A 12,042-nucleotide genomic window follows, 5' to 3' on the forward strand; every position below is an offset into this window, starting at 1 on the left:
AATAATGAGGAGAGGAAAGAGATGAGGAATTTAGAAGAGACGGTCTTAAAACGGAAAAGAACCTACTTTGATCAAAGTGTTGGTGACTGAGTAAAAGATTGGCACGGTATCGAATCCCACTGTCCAATATAATATCCACCAGCCACTTGTGGCTTGAAATGTGGCTAGTCCAAATTGAGATGTGCTCTAAGTGTAAAATACACCTCAGATTTCAAAGACTTAGTAGGGCTTTTTTCTGGTTACCGCGGTGCAAGGAACCATGAGCAGCAGAGTCTCCTGCGAGACCCTGTATGAGGCAGTGTGGTGGTAAGTCCTGCACGGGAACCAGCACAAGTGCCGGAAGTTTTCAGAGATGGTGGAGCTGCAGATCAGCCTGAGGAACAATGACCCTTACAAGGACAAATGCTTCTTGGGCACCGTCAGGCTTACGTCCACTCCTCGCCCCAAGTTTTCCGTATGTGTTTTGAGGGACCAACAGCACTGTGATGAGTCCAAGGCTGTGGATATTCCCCTCATGGACATTGAGGCGCTGAAAAAGCTCAACAAGAATAAAAAATTAGTCAAGAAGCTGGGCAAGAAGTATGATGCCTTTTTGGCTTCAGAATCTCTGATCAAGCAGATTCCATGAATCCTGGGCCCATGACTGAATAAGGCTGGCAAGTTCCCTTCCTTGCTGACCCACAGTGAGAACATGGTGGCCAAAGTGGATGAAGTGAATTCCACAATCAAATTCCAGATGAAGAAGGTGTTGTGTCTGACGGTGACAGTTGGCCACATGAAGATGACAGATGATGAGCTTCTGTACAACATCCACTTAGTTGTCAATTTCCTGGCATCATTGCTCAAGAAGATTTGGCAGGACATCCAGGCTTTATACATCAAGAGAACCATGGGCAAGCCCCAGTGCCTGTACTAAGGCACAGTTTAATAAACCCTAGTGTGCTACCATTAAAAAAAAAAAAAAAAAAGACTTAGGAAAAAACACCTGTAAAGTATCCCAATAATGTTTTATATTAATTACATATCAAAATGATATTTTGGATATATTGGGTTGAATAAAATATATAATTAAAATTAATTTCATCTGTTTCTTTTTACTTTTCTTAATGTGGCTACTAGAAATTTTTAAATAACAATTGTGGTTTGCATTATATTATATTGGGACTGGTATGGAATGCCAGCAAAGTAGGCCAGGACCAGATTGTGGAGGATTTTGAATGGTGTCATAAAAAGTTCCATGTGTCACTCATTAAAGTAGTAGGAGAGAATCAGAGAGTTTTGAGCAAAGGAAAGGCAGTCTGATAGTCCTAACTTAATGACTAAGCACCCTGTCTGCACACAGCCAATTTTAGAAACCATTTTACCATTAGCTCCGGGCAGATGATTAATTCTGGCAATGTGATTCTGATGAGAATATTTGATGTGGTAGTCCTTGCGTTTTTATTGTAGCACGAATGAAACAAATCTAATGTGTGCTCCTTTGAGGGGAAATTGGAACATAAATGAGCCAAACTTTTAATAATTCCCCATTACTTAGGGGATAAGGTGATTCTTTTTGTCTGGAGATAACTCAATATTGTCAGCTTTCAAAATTCTCTACATCTCCTCCCAGTCCAGTCAAATATGTTTAAGCCCTTATACACAGCATGGTTGCTGCAGTTAATAATACTGTAGTGCATATTTGAAAGTTGCTAAGAGAGTAGATCTTGAAAGTTCTCATCATAGGAAAGAAAACTTGTTAACTGTGTGCGGTGACAACTTCACTAGACTTATTGTGGTGATCATTTTGCAATGTATACAAATATGGAATTGTTATGTTGTGCACCTGAAATGAATGTTATATGTCAATTATACCTGGATAAGAAAATAATTGTTAACATATGTTAAGTGTTGAAGTGTAGATAGTGTTAGAATGCTAGAAAGAGCAGAATCTGTAGTCTGTTCTTGTTACCTCTTTGCCATTGTCTTTATGTGACTTCACGATTGCTTATTTCTTGTCAGACAGCATTCTAAACAATTTATATAAACTATCTTAGGAATTCTCACAATTACTCTATTGTCCTGAGACACAGAGATGTAGCTTGCTCAAGAACACATAGTGGAAGTAAGGTTTGGTTTTTATTTTTTGGAAGTAAGCTTTCAAGGAGGGGCACCTAAATTCAGAATCCAGGCTGTATGTAGAAACATTTATCCTTTCAGTTTTTCATTGGACACATATGCACCTTTTTAAAAAATTGCTTTGAAATATTTCCTAACTGAACAATATTTTGCAATTTTTCCCGAGTTGTATTCTTCTATTAACATGATTATTAATAGCTATATAATATTCCATGTATTAAGGCTGTACAATAATTTGTATAGCCAATATGTCATTTGCAATATTTTTCAATTAAAATACCATGACGATCTTTCCCGTAATCAAGTTTTTTTATACATCCCTGATTATTTCTCTAGGACAAATTCCTACAAGTGAAATTTCTGGGCCAGAGCAATCACTCCTAAAGCGCCGGAATTAAGTAGATGGAATGAAGGGAAAGCAACAGAGATTCTTCACTGTCCCACCCTCAGCCCCATGGTGGGTAATTCTCAAGGCAGCCCTGTAGCAGAAGGCCATGCTCAGACTGCTGATGGCTGTGGAAGAGAAGAGCCTCCAGGGCTATGGTCAATGAAATCTCTCCACTGGCACGTTCAGCTTTCCTGTCTCTCTGGCTTGCTGGGCTTCTGCCCCGCCCCGCCCCCCCCCCCCCCCCCAGGGTCATGGCTGGGGACTTCCTCCAGGGCTTGCGTCACTTAAAAATAACTTGGACGTCTTCAAGGGACGTACAGGACAATCACACTATCCCTCTGCAGGATCCTTTCTTCCACTCCAAACTACGCAGTTCAACCCAGCAGCTTCCGAGCAGTGTATTTATATTCTCTCTTAGTCTCTTTCTCTCTCTCCCTTTTTTTTTTCTTTTCTGTTGTCAGGTCGGCTTTAGAACTGATATCCACCCTATTATCAATAGTAAAATAGATCTGATGCCACTACAACACGTCAAAAGTGGTAAACCTCGCGTCCCCTTACTCCTGGAGACAGATTACAGATCAAAGAAGCCTACGTGATAATGGTTATTGAGCATATAAATACCTTGAAATTCTGAAGTAGCTGCTAATGCTGGTGAAAAATGCATGATTTAGGTCTTCTGTTTCTCTTTGTTGTAGGAATCCTGAGCTTTCTTGGGTTTAAAACAGTTGTTTCACAAAATACAGGTGGAAGAAGTCGATTACACAAGGTTCTTTATTCTTATGTAAGGCATTGTAAGTAGAAGCCTTTTCTCATGAGAGCCCGGATAGCTCAGTCGGTAGAGCATCAGACTTTTAATCTGAGGGTCCAGGGTTCAAGTCCCTGTTCGGGCGCTTTGCTTTAACTTTCTCATTTACTTTTTTCTTTAACTATTAACAAGCTGAGAAACACAAATTTCGTCTCCATGGGAGACCACTGTGTGAAAACCTCCATATTCGCCAAGAAATTAAGTGATTTTGCATAGTCGGTTTTTTTCTTCCCTGAGAACACATTTACCTTGCATATTCTAAAAGCAATGAAAAACTGAATTCAGTTTGAAGTGGAAGTACGTTTTATCACAAGAATTTCTTACACTTATTATATTTGGTAATGTAAGTAAGGGGCAAAAGCCACAAACGCCCGAACAGGGACTTGAACCCTGGACCCTCAGATTAAAAGTCTGATGCTCTACCGACTGAGCTATCCGGGCGCTCTTGAGGAAAATTGCTCTTCTGTTTACTTGATATAATTCTAATAAGTTACTTCTCTGGCAAAATACATTTAAAGTGCTTTTTTTCAACACAATAAAGAAAAACATTCGTTTTCCTGTCTTTTTTTCCATTTACTTAAGACCCGTATTCTTCAAGTTCTCTCATATTTCATGTCTGCTCAATTGCCAGTATCTACAAAACTGAAATGAAACAGTGGTAAGATAAGGCAACCAACATTAAACTTTCAGACATAGAGTTGCAACCTCTTTTTATTGTAATTCTTCTGTCTTCTATCTATCACTTCGCTGATAGGACCTCTTAATTTTAGTTAACTCTATGGAGCCAGATTACCGTATTTGTCCCCTTAATGAAAAATACATTTCCATTCACTAGATGATGTCGCTGTTAGATAAGCATTCCTCAGCACAAAAGAAGGAAAGACGCATTTGATTCATGAATAGAGGAGCTAATAGAAGAAAATAAAAGTAACAGTGGGAAGGTGGGACCAAATTTAGATCAAGAGAAAAGGAGCTTAGACTTTTAATTTAAGTTTTGATCGAAGTTTTGCCTTTCCCTGCCTTCCAGGCAAGTTGCAGTTTTCAAGTCAGGCTCACAAAATGAGCCCTCCTAAAGCAGTGTGCACCAGTAGGAGCAACATGGAGTATTAAGACTCCAGATCAGCCTAGTCTTTCCTAAAATCAGTTTCATCAACCCTGATGAATAGGGTGTGGAACCCAGGATTATGAAATTTCAAAAACTGATAAGGATATTCATTTTTTATTTCTGGGAACTTGAGACTTCTGAACACAATGAACAACAAAACAGCTCAGCCTCAGTTGGAGGGATTTCTTTCCTACAATTGTCTGATTCTTTTAGAACAAAGACCAACAAATTATGTGATCCTGAGCAGGCCTGGGTTTCCACATCTGTAAAATGAAGGAATTGATTGGTTGACCTGTAAGATACCTTCTAAATCTAAATCTATTACTTTTCCCACTGTGAATAAGATTAGAAGTAACAGACTCAAAATGCAACAGGAAGGAATGATTTAACTGAGCAAACATTTATTGATCATCTATGATGGCTTAGGTCCTGTGCTTAGGTCCTGATGGCTTAGGTCCTTTACTATGATGGCTTAGGTCCTGTGCTTAGGTCCTGGTGGCTTAGGTCCTGTGCTATGATGGCTTAGGTCCTGAGCAAACATTTATTGATCATCTACGATGGCTTAAATAGGACATGGATCCTGCTTACAGCCTAGGAAAGAAGGTGGACACTTAAGCCAACCACTTTAACAAAGTAATGAATGCAGTAATAAGAATCAAGTACAGCATGGCAGGAGATGAGAAAAGGCCATGGTTATTAAATGAGGATGGGGACCCTCGAGTTTTCAGCAAGAAAAACACATGGTGAGAGTTGAATTTAAACAAGTTACTGTCAGAGGTATACAGAGTAGATTGTAATCAGCCACCAGACATTTGTCATTTATTTATTCAGACATGTCTTGGGCACATACTGTGTTAAATAAGGAAAACTTCTTGCTCTGTTTTTATGAAATGCATTATACCTAACCTTTTTTTTTAAGGAAGGGAAATGGTATCTGTCCAGGCTCCCTAAAAGGGAAAGAACAGAGGGGCCTTGAAGGTTTTTTTTTCCCTTGCCCAGGGTCTTTGTTACATGGTATTCCCTTTCCTTCGGGATAATAAACCTGCTGTTTAAAGTTGAACAGACTGAATGAGATTGACCCATCAACTTGCTTATTGAGTACCTACTATTTCCACAGCAGTAAACTAGGCACAGTGGGAAGGAAAACAGTAAGCCCGAAAGGTAAGTAGGGAGTGTACATTGGGTTTGAAGGTTGGTGAACAGGTTAGTGTGGCTGAACAGGGGAAGGTAGAGAGAGGTGTCAGATTGGAGAAAGCTGACCAGCTTTCTTTCAGGCCAAGGAGAAAAATTATATCATACAGGCAATGGCAAAGTTTGAAAGCTGAGTCGAAGGTCTGGCTTGTTAACACTGCAATGTCCCACCTGAGGTAGCAGGAACTGAATCGTCTTTGCCCCACGTTGCATTACACAGACCGGCAGGAGTGCTCTCTTGTACCATATTTAGCGCTGTAACCCTGGAGTGCTTCTTCGAGCTTCTCACTTCCCATAGACTGTCTAACTTAATTCTCCTGCTAGAGGGCAGTCTAAACTTACAGATTCTATGTTGGGGACCCCGCCCCACATCTCTTAAGCATCATTTCCTCCACTAATTTTACCCCTTTTAAATTAAGTTTTTATTTTAATTTAGTATAGCTAAATAATATGGTGTTCTATTAGCCTCAGGTGTTCCCCCGATTTGTAAAGGGACACTTTTTACCCGCCCTCCCCCACCCCGCCCATCCCCCATTCACCAGACTCATCTGTCTTTGAAAATCACCATCGACTGTGTATCAGAGCTGGGAAAAGTTGTGGAGCGAGAGAGGTCTTGCTGTTCTCCCACCTTCTTGCCCTCTTGGTGACACCATTTGTTACCTGGACCCTGACACAGTCCTCCTCTTAAAGCTGGCAAGCCTTAGCTTAACTTAAGCAGTTACACCTTGGAATGGAAACTGTTTTCACAGGGACTTGGGGGCACCTACGTGTGTGGTGAGGTCTCGTCTTCCTCATCCTGAGAGTCCCACGGTGGTGCATGGCAGGGAAAGCACATGGATAGTTGTGAGTTGTACAATTGTATTGAAGAGCCAGATAAGCACATCTCTAATGGTGGAATTTAATTTAAGCCAGCAGGAAAGGTTTAAATTGGGGAGGCTTTCCCAGGGCTTCCCAAACCAATGCCAAGTATAGCTGCCTACGCAAGGACCCAGTCTTCCAGGATCACTGTATAGAGTCTTTAGAGTTGAGACCATTACAAGGCACCAGGGAGATGCATGTTACAGAGAAGTCGTTTGGAGAAAGCTCCTCTGGTGTTTTGGCCCTAATAACTCCAAACCCAGAGCAGCCTGGGTTTCTGGTGGGTGCTCCCACCCCTCTCTTCTCTGAGAATACAGGGAAACTAGCAGCCCAACAATCTTGGACAGCATCAAGAGCTCAGACACTGGGATAAATATTCCCTGAACCAGGCAGCCCTCAAATGTCCTCGGTCATTGAAAAGGTGTATGAGAGAAGCAGGACTGTTGTCAAGGCCAGTGGGATTCAATGAGATTGAAGAAGTCAATCTGACCCCCAAATATTTACAGAGCTCCCCTACCCCATCTCCAACATCTATTCACCTTTCAAAAATATTTGGATCTTTTTGAGGAAAGTCTACTGAAGGATTTTTAAATGAAAATGGTGCAAACATTGCCTTTTGCAATTTTAGTTTTTTGCAATTTTAGTTTAAAGTTGTTTTACAGATAAACCCGAGCCCAGAGCAGAGCCCTGAGAGAACACAGCACAGATTTACTCACCCTCTCCTCTCATTCATTTCAACCACCTGCTGGTGGTGACCACCAGTTTCTACATACAGCCTGGATTCTGAATTTAGGTGCCCCTCCTTGAAAGCTTACTTCCAAAAAATAAAAAAAAGGGGACAAATACTGGTCTGGAGTCTTAATACTCCATGTTACAACCACCTTAGGTGACCTAAGCCACCAGGTCCTCATTCATTCACTCATTCATCAATATTTACTGAACACCAGCTTTGGATCAGGCAACGAATTAGTTCTAGAAATTCAAAGGTAAACGCAACACAGATTGCCTTGTCTTTAAGGAGCTTATAGTCTAATTACCCTCCTCTTCTGTCCCTTCCCCCAATCCAGAAAAAAATCAAACAAGTAATTTCGACACTCTGTGATTAATGTTAACAATCCTCATCTCTCAGGTGTATTTAGAAGCACTCTAGGGAAGCTTCCTGGAAAGCTAATTGTAGGGTGTATTAGTCTGCTATTGCTGCTGTAACAAATTACCACACATTTGGTGGATTAAAAGTTTATTATTTTAGGGTTCTGTAATCAGAAGCCTAACATGGGTCCCACTGGGCTGGAATCAGTGTGTCAACAGTGCCGTGGTCCTTTCTGAAGGCTCTGGGGGAGAATCTGTTTCCTTGCCTTTTCCAGTTTCTAGAAGCTGTTCACATTCCTTGGCTCAGGACCTCAACCCTCCAACTTAAAAGCCTGCAGTGTTGCATCCCTCTTAACATTCTTCCATTACCACGTCGCCCTCTGACTTCAGCTGGGGAACATGTTCTGCTTTTAGGGATCAGTGTGATTAGATTGCGCTCACCTGGGTAATTTACCCAGGCTAATCTCCCCATCTCACAGTCTTTAACTAAATCCCATCTGCACAATCCTCTTGCCAGGTAAGATAACATATTTACACGTTCCAGGGATTGGGAAGCAGACATTTCCTCCTGGGGGGGGGCATTATTCTGCCTACCATGTAGAAAGACAGCCACATAAAAGGAAGGGCAACAGAGGTGGGGTTTGGGGGGGCGGGTAGGAGGCCCTTTCCAAGCAGTAGGAAGAGCTTGTAGAATGACCCCTAGGTAGGAATCGTATGTATTCCAGAAACAACATGGAGTTTGCATTGGAATGAGGGAGGGAGTTATTCATTCAACCCACATTTATTAAATGCCCTCTATATGGTAGGTGCTGTTTTGAGGATACAAGATTGAACAAGACAAAGTCTCTGTCCTCTGAGGCTAGAGTGAAAAGCAAGGGCCAGATCATGAGAGGCCTTGTTGACTTTCTTAAAGAGTTTGAGCTTCATCCAAGAGCTATATGGAGTCATCCATTCATTCATCTGACAAATTTTATTGAGCACATGCTACGTGCCAGGCATGTTCCAGGCTCTGGGAATACAGAATTCTAAAAACTAAAGAAAAACAAAACAAAAAAAACCAACCTAAAGAATCCCTGCCCTCACAGAGCTTCTGTGCTAGTTGATGTTAATTAAGCAGGGGAAATAGATGTCTGCTTTAGAAAGATCATTCTGGCTGGGGTGTTGGGGAAGAGACTGGAGGGGAGGGAGCAAGACTAGAGGTTGCTAGACCCCTTGACTCCCTTCCTCAATCTTCACAGGCTTTCTCCAGCTTCATGTCCCTCGTTGGACTCCTCCTCTTTTGTCAAGAACCCTCTTTCCCCTTTATCTTCCAACTGTACTTATTCTGCAACACCCCACCCCCAGCCCTGATTCAACATTCTGCACCTGGGCTTCCCAGTGCTGCAGAAGAAAATGAGGAAAATGTTAATATCACCTCCACTACATATCAGAATATCTGATTCCAGCCACATCCTCGACTCTGCTGACAATTCCATTTCTCTCTCTAAGAAGCTACCATTCTCATTCCTTTGGGTGGCTATTTTAACCTTATCCACTTTCCTTAAGTCCTCAAGCCCAACTTGACCCCTTCTCTTTCAAGAGATTGCTTACAGACCATCAGGTAGCAACCAGTTAACTCCTAACCTCTAGGTTTACCAATCTACACAAGTATTTGTTCCTTTCCTTGCCCTTTCTCAAAGATATCCCAGGCAACCCCTGCCCCTCCCCCCATTTCCTCTGGGACGGTTTTCATTAATCATCTCTCTATCTCCTTGGTCTTTCCCCTCAACATTTGAGCATATTTAAGCTCTTCCCATCTGATAAAGGAAAGCCATAACAAAAATCCTCCCCTCCATCCTGCATTCCTCAGCCCCATCCACTGCCTTATATTTCTCCTTTCCATTAATTGCCAGGCTTCTCGAAAGAAGCTCCAATGTCTTCATATGTCTCTTTTATTCCTTAAGCCACTGGAGCCTGTGTGTTTAACTGTGACTGTTCTCACACCACTGGTCCCAGTGACTCTCCTGCCAATCCAAAGGGCACTTTCCAGGGCTGCCCTCCTGGCTTTCCCTGCCACACTTGTGTTCAGTCACTTTCCTGACACCTCCACCCTCCTTTCTGATACTCTGTGGTGGCGGGTTTTCCCTACCAACCTCGTTGTTTCTTCTCAACTTCTTTGGCAGGGGTCTTCCTCTGCATGCGCCCACCTGGGTGATCTCACGCATGCCCACAGCTTCACTGACCATCCATGATCTGGAGAGTCCAAAATTGCCCTCACTTGTCCACACCTCTGCTCTGACTTTAGTTTCTAGACATCCTCACCTAAACATTCTACAGTTACCTCAAACCCAACATGTCCAAAATGAAACTCATGTTTGCTCCCCCAACACCTGGGCCCTGTCTTACTATCGTCCCCCCACTTGGTGCATGGCTTGACTTGCCACTAATTCCTAAGACATCAAATGGACAGTGATTCTAGATCCCTCCTCCCACTGCCTACATTCAATATATTATCAAATATTATTGATTTGACTTCCTAACCATTGCTTGTATCTGGTCTTTCCTTTTTATCCCCATGGCCACGGCCCTGGCCGGGTTTTGAGATTCTCTGATCTTGCACTCTGAATGTAGCCGTGGCCTCCGTGAGCTCTCGGCCTGTACTCCTAATGTGGCAGGAAGCAAATGACACACTCCAATTTGAAGAGACAATTTACAAAGGGTCAGCAGGGTAAAGGAAAGCTGTGTGGTGTGAGAACAGTCACAGTTAAACCCACAGGCTCCAGTGGCTTAAGGAATAAAAGAGACACATGAAGGCATTGGAGCTTCTTTCTAGAAGCTTGGCAATTAATGGAAAGGAGAAATATAAGGCAGTGGATGGGGGTGAGGAGTGCAGGATGGAATAGTGTGCAGCACATTGGGGCCATCAGGAAACCAAGTTTCCACTCCCAGGCCTGAGAAGGTAATTGAGATATCTGAATTGAGAAAGTTGGGGGTGGAGGGGGAGAGAGAACCACCCAGAGGGAGCTGTGAACTTTGGCTGAGGGAGGCAGCCAGCCCACAGGGACTCCAAAGAGAGGGAAATCCTGAGAAGCAAACATCCAGACCTATTCAACCTCCCGCCTTCCAATCTTCTGCCAGGGCTCCCAGTGGCCACCCTCTACTAGGAAGCCAGATGGCCAACACTGAGTCTTCAGGGACAATGGGAAGACACAGAGTGCATCTTCCAAATCCTCCTGTGTAACATGCCAGGAGGTTTTTCTGATCATATCACTCCCAGCTCCACTTGTCTACACCCTGGGTTCTCTGTCACCCGCAGGACAAAAATCTAAACTTCTTGGCATGCCCTGGTTTCTCTTATGAGGCAATATTTTCTCCCTACAAAGTGCATTGTAGAGCCTTTGATAAGATGTTCAACGCAGTGACCCAGGCTTATTTCCTGTTAGCTCTCCACTTGGGAAATTTTCACTCCGGCAAGAGACATACTGATGACCCCTAGGCCCCTCTGTTCTCACAGGCCTCTGAGCTTAGCCTGATGACAGGCACACAGTAAGGCTCACACATATTTGCACTGTGAACAAGTGGTGAATGAATGAGTGAACGAATGCGTGTTTTTATCCCCTGTGGCTCTTGAGGATTAGGAGCTGATATTATCACTGATGCTCAGAGGGTGGACTACCCAAGGTCACATGGCAGAGGGTAGAGAGAAGAAACACAGGCTTGGGTCTCCCCTCTCCTCCCTATGGTCTCACTCAGGGTTGCCTGCAATTCGGGGTCCTTCGCATTCGCTCAGATTTCATCTTATATGAGAACAAAACAATATCCCAAGAAATCCTTCTGAACCGGGAACTCGCTTTTTTTTTTTTTTTAAGATTTTTATTTATTTACTCATGAGAGACAGAGAGAGAGAGGCAGAGGGAGAAGCAGGCTCCCAAGGAGCAGGGAGCCCCATGTGGGACTCGATCCCAGGACCCTGGGATCACGACCTGAGCCGAAGGCAGATGCCCAACCATCTGAGCCACCCAGGCGCCTGGGAACTCGCTTTTTATATTGCTTTCTCCCCCTGTAGGACTTCTTCTGGTTAGTCAAATTCTCTTCCTAATAAATATCCTCTTACTGAGCTTTGGAGTCTCTTCAAATTCTATAATTTTATGAATCTAGGAATTGTGTTGGCTTTTCTCACAGCTTTGTATTAATAAGGGAATTTTAGCGGCCCCATATCTTATTAAAAGGCCTTTCTGACTTTTTTTTTTTAACTCTAGTAAACCCTAAACAGACTGAAATAGTAGCATTTTAACAAATATTTCCTTGAGACCAGGAAAGGGGTAGGTTGGCAGACGTTTCCATGGGAACCCTGGCTGGGGAGTCCCAGGCTTCTGGAGGAGGCTGGGAGCCTGGAGACCCCCATACCTGAAGGGGAACTGCAGGGGAATGAGGCTGGGAAGCAGGTGTTGATCCTCACAGACCGGCCAGAAAGGAAGGAGGGCCCCGGGGGAGAATAAATTCAAGTTT

General features: G+C 43.1%; 2 non-coding genes and 1 pseudogene across 2 annotated transcripts; 2 read left to right on the forward strand and 1 right to left on the reverse strand.

Moving 5' to 3' along the window:
* The first annotated feature begins 259 nt into the window (after positions 1 to 259).
* On the forward strand, positions 260 to 916 carry LOC114222001 (large ribosomal subunit protein uL1 pseudogene; annotated as a pseudogene).
* Positions 917 to 3,323: 2,407 nt separating this feature from the next.
* On the forward strand, positions 3,324 to 3,396 carry TRNAK-UUU (transfer RNA lysine (anticodon UUU)). The gene has a single exon. It is a non-coding gene; the product is annotated as a tRNA-Lys (tRNA).
* Positions 3,397 to 3,679: 283 nt separating this feature from the next.
* On the reverse strand, positions 3,680 to 3,752 carry TRNAK-UUU (transfer RNA lysine (anticodon UUU)). Its single transcript has one exon. It is a non-coding gene; the product is annotated as a tRNA-Lys (tRNA).
* Between the last annotated feature and the right edge of the window lie 8,290 nt (positions 3,753 to 12,042).

Source organism: Eumetopias jubatus, unplaced genomic scaffold, assembly GCF_037043125.1.
Source record: "Eumetopias jubatus isolate StellerSeaLion01/CBP00866 unplaced genomic scaffold, mEumJub1_p1.0 scaffold_12, whole genome shotgun sequence".
Lineage (NCBI taxonomy): Eukaryota > Metazoa > Chordata > Mammalia > Carnivora > Otariidae > Eumetopias > Eumetopias jubatus.